The 23,402-nt window shown below is 36.9% G+C and overlaps 1 pseudogene; it reads left to right on the top strand.

The window, feature by feature from the left end:
* Nucleotides 1-895: 895 nt before the first annotated feature.
* Nucleotides 896-23,402, top strand: part of LOC140136965 (uncharacterized) — a 60,078-nt pseudogene continuing 37,571 nt past the window's right edge.

Genomic DNA, 23,402 nt, shown 5'->3' with positions numbered 1-23,402 from the left:
CCTTTGTTTTTAGGTTTGGACGCCCTATTTTCAGACTAAAGGTGGGATTAAGGGGTCCAAATAGCTTCCACTGGACCCCTGTTTTAACTAGGCACCGCTAACCCTGATGGGTTAGGGGTAAAATGTTTCAGTTCAAATTTCAAAATATGTTGAATTGTAAAAAATTTGAACATATTTTGGGACACCCTGTATTCTGAGATTACCAAACAGCTGTGATTTTTTTTCTTCCAAAGTCAGTAGGCTCCCCCTAACATCTAACCAAATCAATGTGGTTTACTTTCAGTTTATAACTGCAAGTTAGGTCGTGTTCTCACTACAAACATGGGGTTTCCTACCTAGGTCCGAGTCCACATACAAGTGGACTCAGTCCACATTGATTTCGCGTTCTCACTAACACCAAAATGCTGATGTAGGATCGACTCCACTAACCCGGATGTTATAATATAAATGCATGAGTCATGCAGCATGACGTCACAAATTCTGTTGCAATGCATGTTTTGAGCCGAACTCACAGCACAAATCAAACTTGACTAGTTTTGTTTAATTCTGAAACTGGATAAAATCTGTATCTTGCCGCGATGCCGTTGTTTTCACACTGCACAAGAAGCATGCTGCTCATCAAACTACGGCAAGCATCTCAAACGAACTTCCGTGTATAGCCACTTTCCCCGAGCTTTTTCCGCATAAAAAATAAATGTTGTAAATTACTACATGAAATAAAGCCTGTAGAAATTTGTTCTATTAATACCAGCTATGAATTTTTTAAGTTGAAAATGCATATATGTTTAAATTTTATAATGGAAAATTATATAATGTAGACTGTATATTGTATAGGCCTATAGTACAACGACGGCCATCAAGGTGGATCGAGTCCACTTGTAAACGCGTTCTCACTATGGCCTGTTTGATACCACGTCCTAGGTATGCGAGACTACCTCAATAAGGTGGTCTCGATGCTACATCCTGGATGTAGGATCGAGACCACTTATTTCAACGTTCTCACTATGCTTGAAGTGGACTCGATGTAGGATCGAGTCCACGCCCTTAGTAATAAGCAATGCATTAAGTGACCCATTTTTATTTGGATTTTTTTTTATTCCACCCTGTATAACTTCAAGGTCACCCTGTACAATGAGTTGAAATGTGTATATTTAAATTGCTTTTGCCTTCAGCTTTCCAAAAATGTATACTTTTGCTAGTTTAGTGTTGATAGTTGTGGAGATATTCTAATTTGAAACTTGATTGGTGTAAAAATTCATAATATTTGTGATGTAACGCTAAGGGTGGCGAGTTCAAAACACATGGCCATTTATATTATTTATCAACATAGGCCTATTTGTTTGTGATATTTCAAGCGCTTTTAAAATTTCAAAATAATCCCATTCAATTACACGGTTGACGATGAAAATTTACTGAATTTAGAGAATGCAATGCGGCCACCACCTGAGAAAAAGTATAGTTTGACCCACCTGCAACACACCATTCTTAAGTTATAAGCAAAAAGGTCAAATCTGGGGGAATCAGTTTTTTTTGCCACACAGGGGCCAAAAATTTAAAATCTCCAATTTAAACGAAAATGGTCTCGAATTGCTTGCCATGTTAAAAGGAATAGTGACCATCTAGGATGTTTGATTACCTAGGAAACATCACAAAATAGGCTGTAATGGGAATTTTTTAAATGAAATTTAAAGGAGTATTTCGTGATCCTAGCACCTTTTTTTTATGACATTTCAGTAGATTTCCACAAAAAAAGCTTATTCCCAAAATTTCAGTTGCTTCTGATTTTGCGTTTGCCAGATATGCATGATTATGTATGTTGCATTGCTCCATAGACAATGTGTTGTAATTTCGTTCTGGTATGTTTTTATACCAGAACAAAATTCAAATTTCACGATATCTTTGCTAAACTAATTAATCTGCAAGAAATATTTTGTACATAAACATTATGTAGCAAGAGGTTTCCAGTGATATAAAAATCTTAACTTTTTTTGAGAAAAGTAGGGGGATGATGCTGTGGATCACGAAATGCCCTTTTAATTTTGTCAATAACTTGGGAAACGATTCCTCCTTTGACTTCTTTTTACATGACAAGCAATTTGAGACCATTTGCATTGATATCGGAGCATTTTAAAAGTTTTTTCGTCATTATTTTACAAATAAAAAATCAATTAATTGTACTTTATAAGTTGCTAAGCTTTGTATTTGGTACAATTGTATTGTGCACTTTTTTCTGATACAATCATCATAATTTACTATACATGCTGACGCTGTACATGGTGATGGTCCAGTTTATTTTAAGATATATGTTAACTGTGGAGGCATTTTGGATTTGACCCCTAGTGACCTCTGAAGGTCATACACATGTAAAAATTCAGGCGGCGGATGACATGATCGAGCCGGCAACTTGTGTGACGCCTGGCCGTATGGCATTTTCCAATATAGTCGGTTAGTTTTGTGGGGTTCATTATCGAACCCCAACGGTTTTAGCTTGTATTTATATTATTTATCAACATAGGCCTATTTGTTTGTGATATTTCAAGCGTTTTAAAATTTCAAAATAATCCCATTCAATTACACGGTTGACGATGAAAATTTACTGAATTTAGATAATGCAATGCGGTCACCACCTGTAAAAATTAAAAATTTCTCAAATCTTGTTAAATGATAGGGGAGATTGGGGTTAGTTGGAACGCGGGGTAAGTTGAAACATTGTATTTTTTTCTGACACAAAAATTAATTTGGTAAAATACTGGCACCTAGTACCCCCCGGTAATAGGTATTAGTAAGGGTCATCCACCAAATTAGCAACAGCACTGATGCCCCACCAGTGTTGGCTTGGGAAAGGAATATCTGTTTTTTGACTTACTGACTAATTTTTATACCCCTCAGAAAAGATGCATTATCTCCATGTTGTTTGAAGATTCAGGGGATTATTTTTTTAGTATCATAGCACTAGTAGTAAGTCCCAGAATAATGTTAAATAAAAGTTTTATTGTATTTCTTATTTTGTGTAATGAACTTTGAAATGTAAAAATAGGCATCGGGGTTAGTTGAAACTTTTGAGGTGGGGTTAGTTGACACGTGAAAATTGCATAGAAAAATATGGTTAAAATTTGACTTTTAAAATTTGTAACATGTTTACCATTTCTTCAATATTGCTTTAATATGGTTAAAAAGCAATAATACAAGCATAAAGTGCACACAAAAAGTACATTTTATAATATTTTAGGCTTCTCATATTTTGGTCCATGGTGACACTCATCACCTTGTGTCCAAAGTATTGACCCACACTCCCACATATTTATTTATTCATTTTTTCACACTGATTAGTATGTTAAAGGGTGCCTTCAATGGAAGTATAACCCTAACAACACAATAATAATTATTTTGAAATTTTTACAAGCCATGTTTCAACTAACCCCACCCTATGTTTCAACTTACCCCAGGGGTGGGGTTAGTTGAAACACTTTTTTCAAATTTTCAAATTGGATTATATGAATAATCATAAGCAGGTCCAATAAAGTTTAAGGCTGTATTTGTAGCATGTATGTATATGTTTATACGGCCATATGTTTTGAACTCGCCATCCTTAGTGTTACATCACAAATATTATGAATTTTTACATCAAACAAGTTTCAAATTAGAATATCTCCACAACTATCAACCCTAAACTAGCAAAAGTATACATTTTGGGAAAGCTGAAGGCAAAAGCAATTTAAATATACAAATTTCAACTCATTGTACAGGGTGACCTTGAAGTTACACAGGGTGGAATAAAAAAAATCCAAATAAAAAATGGGTCACTTAATGCATTGCTTATTACTAACTTGCAGTTATTAACTGAAAGTAAACAACATTGATTTGGTTAGAGGTTAGGGGGAGCCTACTGACTTTGGAAGGAAAAAAATCACAGCTGTTTGGTAATCTCAGAATACAGGGTGTACCAAAATATGTTCAAATTTTTTTACAATTCAACATATTGTGAACTGAAACATTTTACCCCTAACCCATACAAAAAAAGTAAGTCTATATTTAGATTCCTCATCAAATTTCCTCTCAGAAAATGTAAACTTTGACTATGATAGGATAAGTAATTAAAAATTTAGGGCAACTTTTAGATTTTGAAGACATGATCCGCATTGCTTACTACAGTGTTTAATATGAAAACAGGTAGTTTTGCACATAAAAGTTTGCATTTCATAGACTAAACCAATCATAAAGAGTTCAAAATGATTAAAAACAATTAGCAGAATAAATAAATGATCAGTTGATTCAACGCACAAGCACACAAAATCTTTATTTCCATAGACTTTGCACATACCGCCACCGCCTCATCCGCCACCGCCTCATCCCCCACCTCGGTCATTCTGAACTCAAACAACTCTAACTCCACTATCTTAGCTGATAAACAATTCTCCTTTGGAGGTCAGTTAGGGCACACATTTAGCTACAACATGACACCAAACACACTTCAATACCTTTTGTTTAAGCAGAGATATAACAATTTGAACGAGTCTTGATTTGGAAAAGCGTAACAAAACCACCATTTTTGGGTGGCCAGTTCAAAACGTGTGGCCATACTGATATGGTTAGTGTTTCTTGAAAGTAATCGGTTTGTGTTAAAAAGACGATTTTGTGAAAAATGTTTCAACTAACCCCAATCTCCCCTATATATACCAAATTATTCGTCTGGTCACAAGGATTTTAAGTATAGTTTGTGCTATCTACCAGGGTTATATCTAGCCCAAGTTGAGTGCTGGCTAATTTTACTATCCAATTAGAGTGCTGGCTTGGGGCAATCTTTTTAGCAAACATGAGGGATCAGGGAATAGGCTGGGGGTATACCCCCAAATTTAAATATACAAATTTCAACTCATTGTACAGGGTGACCTTGAAGTTACACAGGGTGGAATAAAAAAAATCCAAATAAAAAATGGGTCACTTAATGCATTGCTTATTACTAACTTGCAGTTATTAACTGAAAGTAAACAACATTGATTTGGTTAGAGGTTAGGGGGAGCCTACTGACTTTGGAAGGAAAAAAATCACAGCTGTTGGGTAATCTCAGAATACAGGGTGTACCAAAATATGTTCAAATTTTTTACAATTCAACATATTGTGAACTGAAACATTTTACCCTAACCCATACAAAAAAAGTAAGTCTATATTTAGATTCCTCATCAAATTTCCTCTCAGAAAATGTAAACTTTGACTATGATAGGATAAGTAATTAAAAATTTAGGGCAACTTTTAGATTTTGAAGACATGATCCGCATTGCTTACTACAGTGTTTAATATGAAAACAGGTAGTTTTGCACATAAAAGTTTGCATTTCATAGACTAAACCAATCATAAAGAGTTCAAAATGATTAAAAACAATTAGCAGAATAAATAAATGATCAGTTGATTCAACGCGCGCACACAAAATCTTTATTTCCCATAGACTTTGCACATACCGCCACCGCCTCATCCGCCACCGCCTCATCCCCCACCTCGGTCATTCTGAACTCAAACAACTCTAACTCCACTATCTTAGCTGATAAACAATTCTCCTTTGGAGGTCAGTTAGGGCACACATTTAGCTACAACATGACACCAAACACACTTCAATACCTTTTGTTTAAGCAGAGATATAACAATTTGAACGAGTCTTGATTTGGAAAAGCGTAACAAAACCACCATTTTTGGGTGGCCAGTTCAAAACGTGTGGCCATACTGATATGGTTAGTGTTTCTTGAAAGTAATCGGTTTGTGTTAAAAAGACGATTTTGTGAAAAATGTTTCAACTAACCCCAATCTCCCCTATATATACCAAATTATTCGTCTGGTCACAAGGATTTTAAGTATAGTTTGTGCTATCTACCAGGGTTATATCTAGCCCAAGTTGAGTGCTGGCTAATTTTACTATCCAATTAGAGTGCTGGCTTGGGGCAATCTTTTTAGCAAACATGAGGGATCAGGGAATAGGCTGGGGGTATACCCCCAAATTTTTTAATTTTTTTTTACACTTTTTATGATGAATAAAACATATATATTTTTTTTATTTTCTGTTACCCCCGACCGGCCTGGCTATAACCCTGCTATCTACGACCTATCGTTACAGAGTGATACAAACACCTCATTTTTGGGTAAAAACAACACATTTTTAGTTGTACAGGGTAAAAATTTCAACCTGTATTTTCTTAAATATATTTCATATTTTATTAGCAACGACGTAAGCATATAAGTTTGGGAAAGGTGTGTGACGTGTGAATACTCACGGCAGTTTATGTTTTGTAAACTTGCAACTTACGGCTCAAAAAGTAAATCTTACATGTATTTAATATTTCATGGTGCTTTTAATATTTCACTTGAAGAAAGCGAGCCTTTGAAAAGCATTAAAATTCATTCATCACCTTTTCATCGCTAAATTGCAGCCAGTATACATATCTATGCAGTGTGTGTGGGTTACTGGAAACTGTCACAGTAGAAAACATAAAAGCAGTACCACCAGTTCTTAACTGAAAATTATTATTATTTTTTTTTTGTTACAGAGGACCAATAGTGAATAACGCCGGTGATGGAACCTCAGTAAATGGACTTGGATCAAAGGTAAGAATCAGGTGGTGTATGACGTGCAGTCCCTAAATTCAGTAAATTTTCATCACAACCGTGTAATTGAATGGGATTATTTTGAAATTTTAAAACGCTTGAAATATCACAAACAAATAGGCCTATGTTGATAAATAATATAAATACAAGCTAAAACCGCTAGTTCGATAATGAACCCCACAAAATCGGCGCGATCATGTCATCCGCCGCCTGGTAAGAATGTGTTTTGTTGCCACCATCATTTTCAGCTCGCCATGCATTTTGATCTCGCCGCCTTTTTATAAGCTGAACCATGTGGCTTTGAGTGGGGCACGCAGGTGGGGGGAATTACTTTTATTGTATTTTTTACTAAGTTTACTTTCATTTAACACAACTCGAGAGGGGGGTCATACCTTCTTGGCATTTCAAGATATGAAAAGGACCCAAAATATGAATACTGAGTCTGACCCAGATCTTATGAGGAGTGTCACACTCAGTGGGGAAATCATTTATTCTTTACTTCTCTCATTTGGGCAATTCCGTATGAGAGAGAGCAAATTCCAAATGGTGAAAATTGTTAATATCTCCAAAAACACTGGTGCCACAATTACAAATTTGGTATCAAATGATAGAGTAGAACAATATCTTTAATTTGATGGGTATTGCAGTTATATTGAAATACGTTGAGTCGTTGACTACTGATTTTTTTCAAAAAACATGATTTTCTGCCCAAAATTTTGTTTTTGAAAATGCAAACATATATGTTTTGATCCTTCAATTTTGTGCCTATTTTTGCATTTTTCTTAAAAATAGTGCATTGGTGACAAGTAAGATATGTATAGGGCAAGGACTACAACTACTGCACTGGAAATTTTATTTCAACACAGAAAACAGTTGTGGAGCCGAGTTACAGTCAAAAATGAGGGAAAACCAATATTTGATCAATAAATCAATAACTACTTGCCTTGAGTTGCTGAATTTTCAGTGCAGTAGTTGTAGTCCTTACCCCTATAATATACATATCTTACTTGTCAACAATGTGCTATAATTTTTGAGAAAAATGCAAAAATAGGCACAAAATTGGCCAGGGGGTGTAGTACCCCTTAATAGTTTGTCCTTCGTCAATACATAGGGACACTCCTGGTGGCCATGTTGGTAATCCTCTATCAAGGCTCCTGCTGGACGCAAATTCAAACATATATCAAACAGAAGTTGGTTCGAGGTGTCTGATGTGGACTTTCAGGGGGGTCTATTTAAGGCCAAAATTAATTTATTTCATTTTTGGCTCCAAGCTTGCTTGACGAGCCATCGTGATCGCACTAAGTGGACGGTGTATTTTGCTTCATTTTTCGGCCACCTCCGATGGTGCTTTTTTATGCTAAGGTTATTTCTGTGTGCGATATGTGCTTTTAAAAGTGAGTTCTAACTTTCTAAAAGTTATTTTTCAATCGATTGCACTCCATATTGGGTTGAAATGAGGTGGGAAAAGTAGTTATTTTATGAAAGAAAAGTCCGAAATCGTCATGAGAAACGAGCAATTTCAATCGCTTTGCTTGGTTCCCTGTGTGTGCTAGAGATTATTTTGGTCTGTATAATTTAAGTTGTGAGAAGATGACGGAAATAGACGAATTGCCCTATTTTTCTTTGGCAACTTGGCAAGTCAAGTGCACCTGTTATCTGAACACGGACATAAAAGTCATGCAAGCTGTTCGTATTTCGTCACGCTCTTTGTAGATTTAATTGTTAGAATATAGTTAAAAACAGTAAATTAAACCATATTGTGGACATGATTCTGAGGAAAAATTATATTTTCAATGGGATTTACCCTCTTCGCAAAATTGAAAAATGTTCGTATTTTTCTATAGCAATTTAGCAAAAACAGTCTAAATAAATGATGTTCCACTTTGCCCAACAATTTTATACTTCAGAATATCAAAGATTAATATGTTTTCTCTGAAAAACAACATAGTTTTAGGCCAGGACTTCTTAAGAAATTCAAGACCACGGTTTATTTGATCGATGTTACATCGACTGTGCCGACCAATCTCGCCATTTTTGACTGTTTATTTTGGTTTCACCACACAGGTCATGACCTTACGGCGTATTGATTGATTGATCATGTTGATTCTGATTGGACGGTCCCAAGGTCGTCACAGTTATGAATGAATAATTCATAAGGGGGTGGCAGAAATAGAAAAGTTGAAATAAAATGTACATATTAAATTATTGAATTAAAATGTGACTGAAATTAGTGGTTTCAGAAATCATTGATCATGTTGATTGAAAGTTGCCAAGTTTAATGTTTTGCTCTAGGCTGTGCAATATTAATCATGAGCTAAGTTTTTGAGAGAAATCAAAAGGAATGTCAAGCAATCAATGACAGGCGGGGGTCACTTAAAAAATATTCCCCAATCAGAAAAAAGTTACAAAAAAAATAATTGGGTACAGTCAACATTTGGAGTCAAATTTTGGAAGGTCAATTCGGGGTCACCAGGGGTCATCTGAGGGCAAATTAGTAAAAACTATCGTATGGGTCTGAAACTTGGTGGGTACCGTCAACATTTATAGCCAAATTTTGTGAAGGTCATTTCGGGGTCACCAGAGGTCATCTGAGGTCAAGTTAGTAAAACTGTCGGATGGACATGATACTTGGTGGATACAGTCAACATTTGGAGTCAAATTTTTGGAAGGTCATTTCGGGGTCACCAAGGGTCATCTGAGGGCAAATTAGTAAAACTGTCGGATGGGCATGAAACTTGGTAGCTACAGTCAACATTTGGAGTCAAATTTTTGGAAGGTCATTTCGGGGTCACCAGGGTCATCTGAGGTCAAATTAGTAAAACTCTCATATGGGCATGAAACTTGGTGGGTACAGTTAAGAGCCAAATTTTGGGAAGGTCATTTCGGGGTCACCATGGGTCATTTGAGGTCAAATTAGTAAAAACTGTCGTATGGGCATGAAACTTAATGGGTGCAGTCAACATTTAAAGCCACATTTTGGGAAGGTCATTTCGGGGTCACCAGGGTTCATTTGAGGTCAAATTAGTAAAACTGTCGTATGGGCATGAAACTTGGTGGGTACAGTCAACATTTAGAGCCAAATGGGAAGGTCATTTCGGGTCACCAGGGGTCATCTGAGGTCAAATTAGTAAAAACTGTCGGATGGGCATGACATTTGGTACAGTCACCATTTAGAGCCCAATTTTTGGGAGGTCATTTCAAGGTCACCTGAAGTCATCCAGGGGTCATTTGAGGTCAAATTAGTAAAAACTGTTATATGTGCTTGAAACTTAAGTACAGTCAACATTTAGAGTCAAATTTTTGGAAAGTCATTTCAGGGTCACCATGGGCCATCTGAGGTCAAATTAGTAACAATTGTCGTATGGGCATGAAACTTGGTGGGTACCAGAATGGTCGTCTGCAGATCCGTCGGATAACGCTTTTTCAATGGGAAATGAACTTTGCTGCTTGGATGATGTCACAATGAGGTTAGCATTTATTCCGTATTGAAAAGCGTGTTCCGACGGATCTGCACTTGACAGCCCTCGTATAGTCAACATTTGGAGTAAAATTTGTGGAAGGTCATTTCGGGTCACCAGGGGTCATCTAAGGTCAAATTAGTAAAAACTTTTGAACGGGCATGAAACTTTGTGGATACAGTCAACATTTATAGCCAAATTTTGGGAAGGTCATTTTGGGGTCACCAGGGGTCATCTGAGGTCAAATTATTAAAAACTCGTATGGGCATGAAACATGGTGAATGTGATACCGTCAACATTTGGATTCAAATTTTTGGAAGGTCATTTTGGGGTCACCAGGGGTCATTGGAGGTCAAATTAATAACAACTGTCGGATGGGCATGAAACTTGGTGGGTACAGTCAACATTTGGAGTCAAATTTTGGAAGGTCATTTCAGGGTCACCTGAGGATATCCAGGGGTCATTTAAAGTCAAATTAGTAAAAACTGTTATATGGGCATGAAACATGTTAGGTACAGTCAACATTTAGAGCCAAATATTTGGAAGGTCATTCCAGGGTCACCATGGGTCATCTGAGGTAAATTTAGTAACAGCTGTCATATGGGTGTGAAACTGAGTACAGTCAACATTTGGAGTCAAATTTGTGGAAGGTCATTTCGGGTCACCAGGGGTCATCTGAGGTCAAATTAGTAAAACATTTGGACGGGCATGAAACTTGATGGATGCAGTCAACATTTGCAGTCACATTTTTGGAAGGTCATTTTGGGGTCACCAGGGGTTATCTGAAGTCAAATGAGTAAAAACTGTTGGATAGGCATGGAACCTGGTGGGTACAGTCACTATTTAGAGCCAAAGTTTTGGAAGGCCATTTCAGGGTCACCTGGGGTCAACTGAGATCAAATTAGTATAAACTGTCGTATAGGTATTAAACTTGGTGGGTACAGTCACTAATTAATTATAGCCAAAACCTTATTCAGACAACACTATTCTTGACATTGGCTTATGTATTTTGATCAGTTTCGGTCCATTTGGACCCATTTCTATCCAATTCCACCAGATTCGATTAGGTAAATAAATAGTAATTCCCTAAATTGATTGATGTATTCTTGTATGCCCTGCAAATTAGCTACCTCCCAACCAACCAACCCTATGTCCCCATTGATTGTGATCTGTCACATTGCACAATCGACTCCAAGAACAATTACTTTCACTGTCACCAAAAAGCGCAGAGCCACAGCGCCATTGGTGCTCTTGTTGAAGACCTGTAACTCAGTTGAACAAGTTGGAATTGGCTCTTTCTTTTGTGTGTGAGTAGTAGGGGGTGCATACTAAAGGTACAAAATTTGGGACTTAAAAATATTTTGTGTTTTGGTGATACGACCCCCCTGAAGTGGGTCCAGCTTTGATTTTCGGCTATATTTAGACCATCATATCTTCAATATGGTATATCCTACTAACTTCTAAGTTGCATATTTGGATTCTACACAAAAAGTTAGCCCAGAATACACATTTTCAGGGGTGTGGGATATATACTACTTTAGAAATTACGCCACCTCGAAAATCAAAGTAGACCTTGCGACGCGTTATTTTCGCGTGGCCCCCCTAAATTTCAAATTGCTGTAGCGTGGAAACGAAAGGGGGTTGCGACCTCAAATTGTCAGGTTTTTCATTTCTCAATAGTATCTGGTCGCATGTCATAAGGTGGTGTAATTTCTGTTACATGGTCAAAATTGACAAAAAAAGTATTTTTTGATATGTTGTAGGCAATGGTATTCTCTAATCATTCATACCGATTTTTAGTTAAAAATGCTTTTCGTTTTGGCATAATTGCCCAATTAATGATTAATTAGTGTATAGGCGGCAATGTAAATCTGAAATTTCAAATCTGTTTTTCTCAAATTGGACCTTCTTCACATAAAATACCACAAAACAAATGTCTGAAGTAGGATTTTGTCCAATGTGCCAGGATATGTTCACAACATAGTGATGCATCAGTCTCACCCTTTAAAAAAAATTATGTAATCACATTCACGATATACAAGGTGCGCCAAAAAATGTTGATATTTTTTAATTAAATTTTAATTAATCATTCATATTTTCCCCAAACTACTTCCTACCATTTTTAAAATGCAAAAATTAGTTTCCTTGTGCAATTTCCTTTCAGAAAATGTACACATTTATCATGATACAGTGAATATTAAAGGAGATGTGGACCTTTGCATGTGACTGCATTGACTTCTGTGCATTTAGAGGCAACCCGTGGTAGAAAATGTAATGAGAAGCTAATGTGGAATATGAAATTCATCCATTTTGAAGAAAATCCTGTTTCTTTGAGTAATTGGCTCTAAAATGAGACATTGAAGAGCTCCATATGACAAGGGGTTATGAAGATACAACAATTTATTCAAACCAACACTACAGAAATCTTACATTTTCCTATGCTAATACATTGCCCTCAACCACCTGAGCCTCAACCACCTGAGCCGCCACCCCTGATTTTTCAGTTTCAAGCTGCTGTTATTCTGTTATTTGAATTCCTATATCAATGAAACTTCACACAGCCATAGACTAATTTTTCAGCTATAAAATGATGTATCAACCATCTCAATAGGCCAAGGGGTTGTGAGGTTATAGTATTTTATTGGCGACTCCATTCGGAAAAATGTAACACCGCCACCTTTTTGCATGCCCACCGTATGACATGCGACCATCTACCAGTACACAAAATAAGGAAAAAATCCATGAGCATGGGTTAACTTTCATGTTGAGTTGGCATGGAATGACTCAAGAGCAAAAATACAACTTTTCTAAACTATCGTACAGTGTCAGCAAGTTTGCATTCACATAATTTGTGCTCGGAGACTGGGGGTCGCACGTTCCTCAAACTTGGTGGGTGGGTGCATCTTCACCCGAGACAGAACAAGTTTGTATAAGTTAGTGGGTCAAGGTCACCCAAGATCATCCAGGGGTCATCTGAACATATTTTTTCTTCAAAAGTCCATGTTGATTTTAAAATAAAAGGGGTCAAAACCTCAAAAATAAGTTTTAAGCCTGTAATGTAGGCACCGGAGTTTCAAGCGATTTAAAACGGCAAAATCGCGGCCGGTTTTTTTTTATAAAGCGCTTAATGCGCTGAAAATTCAAGTCAAAAAGCGCGAAAATGTGTTTTCCACCACTTTTTGTATCCATTCAGTGTTCGAAATAAGCACTTACATGTATCCTCTTGTCCTCTTGTCCAAAAATCACTGGGGACAACCATATTGAGCTATGTACTTATCCCCTGGACAACCACTATATTTTACTTCCAAAAGTATGATGCATTTTGGGGACAACCAAAATGTATTGAGGACAAGCAGAATTTATGCTTTAGTTATCCTCGGGATAACCTCCATATTTTCCTTATTTCGGACACTGTATCCATTGATGAAGTCACACGCAATCGAAGTAAATCAAGTATGCCGAATTCTGCACCTATTTCACACGTGCTACTCGATGTTTTCTCTCCATGAAGTTGATACATGATGTGAACAATGCAAATTTTATGTGAAAAGCTACTACTGTACTGTACAATAAACATTTTAATGCATAACTGTACTTTTTTGGCGTCCCAAATGTTGTTTTTGTCACGAACTGATTCAGTATCTCGCGTATGCGTTCTGTGACTTATATCCTACCCTTCTTCGTTCAGTCAATTATGCATGATTAATGACGTCACTCATACATACGATCGATGTAAAGAATTAACTACCACACATGGTAACACGTCATGGAAAAAATCGGACATTTGCATATCACGGAAAGGCTTCCGGGGAGGATATTGTGCTGGTCTGGACTCACGTAAACAGTAAATATTGGTGAATTTACATTGAAAAGTAGTGTGTTTGGCAAAATTCTCAAAATTCATGATGGACCACCAAAATCGCGATGGCCCCCCAAAATCGTGATTTTTTTTTTGCACGATCGCGCGAAACTCCAGTGCCTACTGTAATGCAAAATGGACCACCTTATGACATGCGATCAAATTGTACCTCATAAATGATTATTTTGATGATGTGTATACATATGCTTTTCATAGGATTTTGGTGGACATTTTAAAAGCGCCCTCAACTGTGGGCTCCTGGAACATTCCTATTAATAACTTGATTTATTTATACTCTACTGCCAGTAATACTAATTAATCGGGGAAAAAAATAACCTCATAAGTGACAATTTTAACCGTATGTGATTTTCATTGGATTTTGGCAGCCATTTTGAAAAGCGCCCTCAACTGTGACCTCCTTTGCACCTTCATATTACTTAGGGCTGCTAAGAATACGCAATTATGCGTTATTTGCATATTTTGGCTCCAATTATGCGTTTTTGACATTTTTGAAAAATCTATAAAAAAAAAAAAAAAAATTTGTGATTTTAATTTTTTTTTTCCGCGGATTTGGAAAAAAAATGGACCTAACATCAAGTGCTACCATCGTTAAAAAAAAAATTTAAAAAAAAAAAAAAAAAATTGGAAAAAAGATACAAAAAAATTACAACTTTACAAGTTTGTATCCAAATGGGACCAATTGAATACCTGAGTGGAAGAAGGGCCCAACTCCAATTTGTTACAAAAATGAGTTAGACCCAGCATTTTATTGCCAGCAGACTGATCTTCCTTGTGTGTGAAAGATGAGCCAAAATCCACTCTCTAAATAGTCTTTCACGTACACATAATCATGGTTTTCATGGAAGAAAGGCCCAACTCCATGGAGTTGGGCCCTTCTTCCACATATATAGGGTTCAAGAGGAATTTTGTTCATCCATGAAATCTGCTTTTCACTACAATAAATTTTCTTGCTAACATATTACATGAGTTCTACTTGTGCAATTAATGGTGATTACGTAATTTCTGTAGCTATTTATAACACAGAACTGGCACTTGCAGTATATTAGTGGAAGAAGGGCCCAACTCCAACTCATATTAAGACCTGTACCGCTGCCATGGAAACATCAAATATAATTACGAATGTATGTACTATTGTATGTTCATGTATTAAAGGTCCCCTGAAGATGAAAACGTTCTGTCTATAAAACTTTTCCAAATAGTAAGTTTTTTCTTAATATCTCAACAAGGGTAGCGCTAAGTTGCTTTTTGGGGTCCCGGACCCACCAAAATAGAGTTGGGACCCCCTGTTTTTAAATTTCCTGCAAGTTCAGGGGTCCCTGCAGAACCCCAGTTTTTCAATTTAGGGCTATTGCAGACATACTATTTATACTGCATTTGTGCAACTCGGGACTCGCCAAACTCTACTCCGGACCCCCTACTTTTACATTTTCTGCAAGTTCGGGGGTCCCTGCGGACACTCGAGTTTTTGGTTCTAGCGCTACCCCTGTATCTCAAAAACAGTTTTGATGGAGTTGGGCCCTTCTTCCACTCAGGTATTCAATTTATAACTTGTGTTCACTTCAAAATCTATCTTTAAGATATAGACTTGTGTACAAAACCAATGCATTTTTATATCTTCAATAGACTATGCAGTGAACACAAATCTGCAAAATATTTTTAAAAAAATGCAATTTTTTATTTTTTTATTTAATTTTTTTTTTTTTTAATGATGGTAGCACTTGATGTTAGGCCCAGGGACTCTCCAAATCCACAAAATTTTTGTTAATATTTTTTTTAGATTTTGCGTTTTTGGCGGGAAATTGCGGATTTTTGCGTTTTTTGGAAAATCGGGGTGCGTTTTTTGGCCTCCAAAATAACGTATTCTTAGCAGGCCTAATATTACTGTATTGGTCCGAGTATAGTCCCACGTTCGAGTATAGTCCCACGCCCTCTTTTTCGAAAAATTCCAGAAATTGTAAAAAAAAAAGCACCCTCACAGAAAAGTTCTCAGGTTACAGTAGCAGTGAGCTATACTAGGTGAAAACTATTTTTTTGTCATATGATTTTCTAAACAGTTTTTATTTATTCCTTTTACCCTATCTCAATATGAAATGACAAAATTTTTGGCCTGGTGTCCGACAGGCGGTGATGGAAGCGATATCGCCAATTTTGAGGTCGCCATTGGATTAACACATCATAAAATCGTCACAAACAATTCTAAATTTGTTATGTGGTGTCAAAGCAAAATGATCTTACTCTAAAACCGTCGGGGTTCGACAAAGTACCCCACTGCAAGTATGTTAATTTTCCATTTGTAATTGCTAACCGTGTATTTTGAATGGGGCTGTCAGCCCTGTATCTTCGCCAGCCTCATACGTCACGTGCTGCGCTTCCTATGCCGCCTGGTGTCCGAGAAAAAAGTGCAGCGCCCTCTTGTGTCACCATACCTTATCATTGTTGAGGGAGTGTATTCGAGTACAAAATCCTTCAAAGTAGTCCTTTTCTGGCATGTTGCTATGATTTTGGTGTCTAAATATATGTTAGGCACCGGAGTTTCGCGCAAAAAGCGCAAAAAATTTTGGGGGGTCCATCGCGATTTTGGTGGTTCATCGTGAATTTTGAGAATTTTGCCAAACACACTACTTTTCAATGTAAATTCACCAATATTCCATTTGATGCAGGCCCAGCGCCTGTTTACGTGAGTCCAGACCAGCACAATATCCTCCCCGAAAGCCCTTACGTGATATGCAAATGTCCGTATGTATGAGGACGTCATTAATCATATATGCATAATTGATTGAGCGAAGAAGGGTAGGATATAAGTCACAGAGCGCACACGAGATACGAATCAGTTCATGACAAAAACAACATTTGGACGCCAAAAAAGTACAGTTATGCATTAAAATGTTTATTGTACAGTACAGTAGTAGCTTTTCACATAAAATTTGCATTGTTCACATAATGTATCAACTTCATGGAGAGAAAAATATCGGACTAGCACGCGTGAAATAGGTGCAGAATTCGACCTACTTGATTTCCGTCGAATTGCGTGTGACTTCATCAATGGATACTAAAAGTGGTGGAAAACGCATTTTTGCGCTTTTTGACTTGAATTTTCGTTTATTTTCGCGCTTTATAAAAAAAAAACGGCCGCGCATTTTGCCGTTTTAAATCGCCCGAAACTCCGGTGCCTACATTACAGGCTTAAAACTTATTTTTGAGGTTTTGACCCCTTTTATTTTAAAATCAATATGACTTTTGAAGAAAAAATATACATGTTCAGATGACCCCTGGATGATCTTGGGTGACCTTGACCCACTAACTTATACAAACTTGTTCTGTCTCGGGTGAAGATGCACCCACCCACCAAGTTTGAGGAACGTGCGACCCCCAGTCTCCGAGCACAAATTATGTGAATGCAAACTTGCTGACACTGTACGATACATGTAGTTTAGAAAGTTGTATTTTTGCTCTTGAGTCATTCCATGCCAACTCAACATGAAAGTTAACCCATGCTCATGGATTTTTTCCTTATTTTGTGTACTGGTAGATACTATTGAGAAATGAAAAACCTGAAATTTTCACATTTTAAATCGCGAAACTCCGTGCCTAATATATAATGTAAATGAGCTCAAAATACCTAATTTTGGAAGTTGCATAAAAATTGGACATTGCGTTTTCTTAAAATTGACATTTTGGGTCAAAATTTTGTACTCAAATCCACTCCTCCACAAAGATAAGGTATGGTGACACAAGAGGGCACTACACACTTTTTTCTCAGACCCCCTGTCAAAAATTTTGTCATTTCATGCTGAGATAGGTTATATAGAACAAAAAAAAACTGTTTAGAAAATAAAATGAAGTATGAGCCATCTATAGCCCACTCCTAGTTACAGGCTTTTTACCTCATACTTATTCCTCATGAAAAACTGGTCCAGAAAAACCAGGAGAATATTTCTCCTTTTCTTAGTGGTGCCTACCTCATTGTTAACCTACATTTTGTATTCTACCAGGTCTTATGAGGAGTGTTACCCTCAGTGGGGACATTTTGTTATATTCTTTACTTTTTGGTCCCCACACATATGTGGGGCTTATGTTATCATCCAAATGGTTGGTTGCCTGTCCTGGCAGAAGCAAATTCATTAATCCTAGGCCTGCTAAGAATACGCGATTTTGGAGGCCAAAAAACGACCCCCGACTTTACAAAAAACGGAAAAATCCGCGATTTCCCGCCAAAAACGAAAAATCTAAAAAATCACGGATTTGGGGAGTCCCTGGGCCTAACATTAAGTGCTACCATCATTAAAAAAATTAAAAAAATTAAATTAAATAAGAAAATAAAAAAATAAAAAAAAATAAAAAAATTGCGTTTTTAACAAAATATTTTGCGGATTTAGAGAGTCCCTTAGAGTGAGGTACTACAATCATTTGTGGTTGATTTTAAAAAAATTGGAAAAAAAACAAAAAAATTACAAGTTTGTATCCAAATGGGACCGATTTGTAACTTGTGTTCACTGCATAGTCTATTGAAGATATAAAAATGCATTGGTTTTGTACACAAGTCTATATCTTAGATAGATTTTGAAGTTAACACAAGTTACAAATTGGTCCCATTTGGATACAAACTTGTAATTTTTTGTATCTTTTTCCAATTATTTTTTAAATTTTTTAATGATGGTAGCACTTGATGTTAGGTCCAGGGACTCTCCAAATCCGCAAAAAAAAAAATTAAAAATCGCAAAAAAGATTTTTTCAAAAATGTCAAAAACGCAATTGGAGCCAAAATACGCAAATTGCGGCGCAAATAACGCAATTGCGTATTCTTAGCAGCCCTAAATTTTTATTATTTAATAAAGGTACATGTGTGAGCTGCAACATGAAAACAGGTTAATTGCTATCTACTGAAGACAGAAATAATGAACTGTGGTTGCACTTGCAGCCTACATGTAGTTCATTAATCCACTGTGCACAGGGTTTACTAATGTATTTTGCTGAAGGGGTATTTTCAAAAAAATTTTGGACCCTTTCAATTGTGAATTTTTCCTCTGAAGGGGTCCAAAACATTAAAAGGCCTATTTTTTATTTGGGAAGTCTACATTTTTAACATGTACCGTATTCATGCCAATAAGCGCCCACCCAGGGTATTTTCAATTTGCTGAAGGGTACCATTAATGTTGAAGTGACAGATAGACGTCGATACAGTGAAATAGCTGGAGGACTACAAGCCCAGGTGTAAACTTGTAATACATTTTCTGTATCAGAAAAGCTACTAGAACGTGTCAGGACCCTTCTATAGCCTACGTCAATTTGTCTCTAATAAACGCCCCTAAACGAACAAATTAGGTAAACCAGGTAAAAAATAAGCACCCACTCAAAATGACTTCGTTATTGGAATTAATACGGTAAATGTGTGTTTTTATCTCATCTGTGCACCTGGGGGGGGGGGGACTCCCACTTTGGAGCTGTGGAGTATCAATGTCGCCCAAAGACCCCATATTTTGTTATGATCACATGGTCTGTCACCAGAAGACCAATTTAACTTTGATCTGTTAGCCAAAGAAGTTTCCAAGCAGTGCACTTACTATAAAAATGTTGCTTTATGCCATAAAAGTTCGCAGAATTCCATTAAAATGCAGTTCCAACTTCGCCAAAGTGCAGAATTCAACAGCATTGCAAGCACATGGTCGAGTGAAAAAGCCATGCATTACTCAATAAAAACTGACATTTCTTTTCACAATTACTTTCACTGCCCCCAAAAAGCAAAGAGCCACAGCGCCATTGGTGCTCTTGTTTTTATGCGTGTCAAAATTTGGGGGTCATCCAAGGTCACCCAGGCATCATCTGAGGTCAAATTACTAAAAACTGTTGTATTGGGCATGCAACTTGGTGGGTACAGTCAACATTTAGAGTCAAATTTTCTGAAGGTCATTTCAAGGTCACCAAGGTTGTCTGAGGTCAAATTACTAAAAACTCATATGGGCACGGAACTTGGTGGGTACAGTCAACATTTAGAGTCAAATTTTCGGAAGGTCGTTTCGGGTCATCTGAGGTCATCCAGGCGTCATCTGAGGTCAAATTACTAAAAACTGTCGTATGGTCGCATGTCACAAATTGGTCACCCAAAAATGGAGGAGCCGTAACATGAAAATCCTTTCTTCACACTTCAAGTTTGATTTATTCTAAAAGTATAGTACCTATTGTGGAAAGTTTGGTATCATTTTGTAGATAATTATGTTCTTTGTCAAATACAAAAAACCCCAAGTCAATTGGACAACTACTTTGAGATTTATACTTCAATATGTAAGATGTGTCAATGGGGAGCAGGGCGGGGAGCCCCATAGAGTTGTACACAAAATTGTGAAAATATGGCAAACTTCAAACCTTTGTATCTTAAAAAGTACAACTAGCATGGACCACAAATTGCACATATATCATCCTGGATTGTAGATCTACCTCATAATAGATCAACTGTAACAAAAGATGTAACATGATTAATTGCCTAATTAAATGCTAATTAAGACAGTTTTTCCTATATGTTACTGTACAAAGTGTACACGTAATGCTCTGACATTTCTAAATGGCCCATCTTTGGCCTGAGTCATCCTGCTTATTCAAAAGTAGACATATTTTTAAGGAAATTTGATGGGGAATTCAATTATGCTATTAGTTTTAGTACCAGAAATGGAGGAAAAAAAGTTTTGGTTGATAAATGTCATAAGAATTGTAAAATTATTTTACAATTTTTGACCACCCTGTATGTTTAACACAAGGGATACCAAACTCTTTCTTCCTAATTTGTTTGAAGGGCCCATGAAATGTCTTTCTGAATCCATATTTATTTTGAGCTACATAGCTTTCAGAAAAGAAAAATATGGGGTTCACTGTGCCAAGAAATGTGCTAATTTTGTTGATGTTCCACCCTGTATATTTCTTACCCACCCTGTATTATGATGTTAAATTTTGTTGATTTGGCATCCTTGTAATATAAGCTTTCCAGAAATATATACTTATAATGGACTAAAATGTATTTATTAAAAGTTGTGTTGAAGTGAAACACAATTGGTGATATTTTCCTCATTTTACATTATGTTACACAAAAGATGACCAATTCATGACATGCGACCGTATGGGCATGAAACTTGGTGGATACAGTCAACATTTAGAGTCAAATTTTTGGGGTCACCATGGGTCATCTGGAGTCAAATTAGTAAAAACTGTCGGATGGGCATGAGACTTGGTGGGTACAGTCACCATCAGCCAGGTAATTGTGCCTAGCCGAGAACCACCAAAATTTAGGGGTCAAAGGTCAAATTTCAATATTGGTCCAATCAAGCTCAAATTGAACAGGCAAATCACCATGGGTTGTTGCAGGTTCATTTCTACCAAAAGTAATCGCGAAAGCAGACGGACGCAAAAGCAGGCGATACTTGTGGTTCGAGAACCGCCTTGTTGAAATAAAAAACCCATATGAAGCCATTTAGAACTAGAAATTCAATTTTCAAGGCTTCTTGTGGCTCTCACACAAAGATCACATTTAAAAAAAGGTCATTTATTCTAATGACCCCGCAATTTGGATACAAACGGTCTGTCTCTCAACCAATGAGCCCATATTTGCTTTTTTGCTGTTTTCAGTAAAATGGAGAACTTTTAGTTCTAAATTAGGCTTACAAAGTTATAGGTGATCGTGAATGCAGGCAATAGTGTTGGTATCGACAAGGCGTTGACAAAATTGTCGACAAGAGCACTTTTGCCGATTGGATTGGCTTTGCATGTATCGACAAAAAATATCAGAAATTTTGCGATCGAAATTGAAAAATTGATTGGCAGAAACTTTGCTAATTTCCATCTTTTTACTAGCAACCCAAAAGATCTCATGCGACAAGAAAGTTATGAATCTTTTTTATCTAAATATCAAAGGATAGTTCATAATATAGCATCCAAAATGGTCGAATCCAGCAAAATTGTGACCCCTTTCCATGCTTTCCCATTTTCGTCGATGTTGATTTGGCTTCAGCCATCTTGGTTTATTTTTAGAACGGCCGCAATGTGACGTCAGGGGGGCTTGGCTGAATAACGATCGTTGATTGGCCAAATGTCAAGGTCGTTAGCGTGCTGTGTGCACACTTGGGATGACGAAATTTATTTTGTGTGTTTACTTGGTTGAGTATTTGTTTATTTATGTTTTTTACGTGAAAAATATGCTTTTTAGTTCCTCTCACCCCACATGCAAATAATATTTAAGCTACTATACCATGACTACATGTATAGCATTGCCAGTATGTATCGTTTTCATAGTCCATACAGCGTGTTGACTGTATAAATGTGCACTCTGTAGGTTGCCAAATTTTGAACCTTGATTGTCGCAATTTGCCATGGGGCGAATTTTTGGGACATTTAGTAGGCCTGATTGTCAACAATTTTGCGATCGAAATTGAAAAATTGATTGGCAGAAACTTTGCTTATTTCCTTCTTTTTTACTAGCAACCCAAAAGATCTCATGCGACAAGAAAGTTATGAATCTTTTTTATCTAAATACCAAAGGATAGTTCATAATATAGCATCCAAAATGGTCGAATCCAGCAAAATTGTGACCCCTTTCCATACTTTCCCATTTTCGTCGATGTTGATTTGGCTTCAGCCATCTTGGTTTATTTTTAGAACGGCCACAATGTGACGTCAGGGGGGCTTGGCTGAATAACGATCGTTGATTGGCCAAATGTCAAGGTCGTTAGCGTGCTGTGTGCACACTTGGGATGACGAAATTTATTTTGTGTGTTTACTTGGTTGAGTATTTGTTTATTTATGTTTTTTACGTGAAAAATATGCTTTATTTTCTTAGTTCCTCTCACCCCACATGCAAATAATATTTAAGCTACTATACCATGACTATAGCATTGCCAGTATGTATCGTTTTCATAGTCCATGCAGCGTGTTGACTGTATAAATGTGCACTCTGTAGGTTGCCAAATTTTGAACCTTGATTGTCGCAATTTGCCATGGGGCGAATTTTTGGGACATTTAGTAGGCCTGATTGTCAACAATTGTCGACGTCAGCTTTTTAATTTTTATCGATTGTCGACAATGAAAATGCTTGCCGATACCAGCGCTTAGCAGGCAAGACTCATGGTTCGAGAACCACCTTTAAATTTGAGATAGTTAAAAAAAGCCTTACATTTTCTAATTATCTTTATTTCAGATGTCACCAACTCAACAGCACACCCCTTCAAATCATCCCCCGCATCAGACACCCACTAATATCACCAGCAATGTTCACAGAAAAGTTACAGGGCAAGACAAACCAACCAACTCCAATACCTTCAGAAGGTAGTAATGAAAGCCATGTGGAAACACCAGTTAAACGCTTGGCCTTTCCATCGTTCCAGTTGACCCGCAAAACTGGCATTACCGGTAAGTTCCACCCACCAAATTTGGGCAGATCGGACAAAGTTTAAAATAGCAGGACAGACGGAGCTCATTGTTTTATTAGACTGCAT

Source organism: Amphiura filiformis, chromosome 17 (assembly GCF_039555335.1).
Source record: "Amphiura filiformis chromosome 17, Afil_fr2py, whole genome shotgun sequence".
NCBI classification, from domain to species: Eukaryota; Metazoa; Echinodermata; class Ophiuroidea; order Amphilepidida; family Amphiuridae; genus Amphiura; species Amphiura filiformis.
The sequence above is the reverse complement of the archived record's forward strand: the minus strand, read 5'-3'. Positions and strand labels throughout refer to the sequence as shown.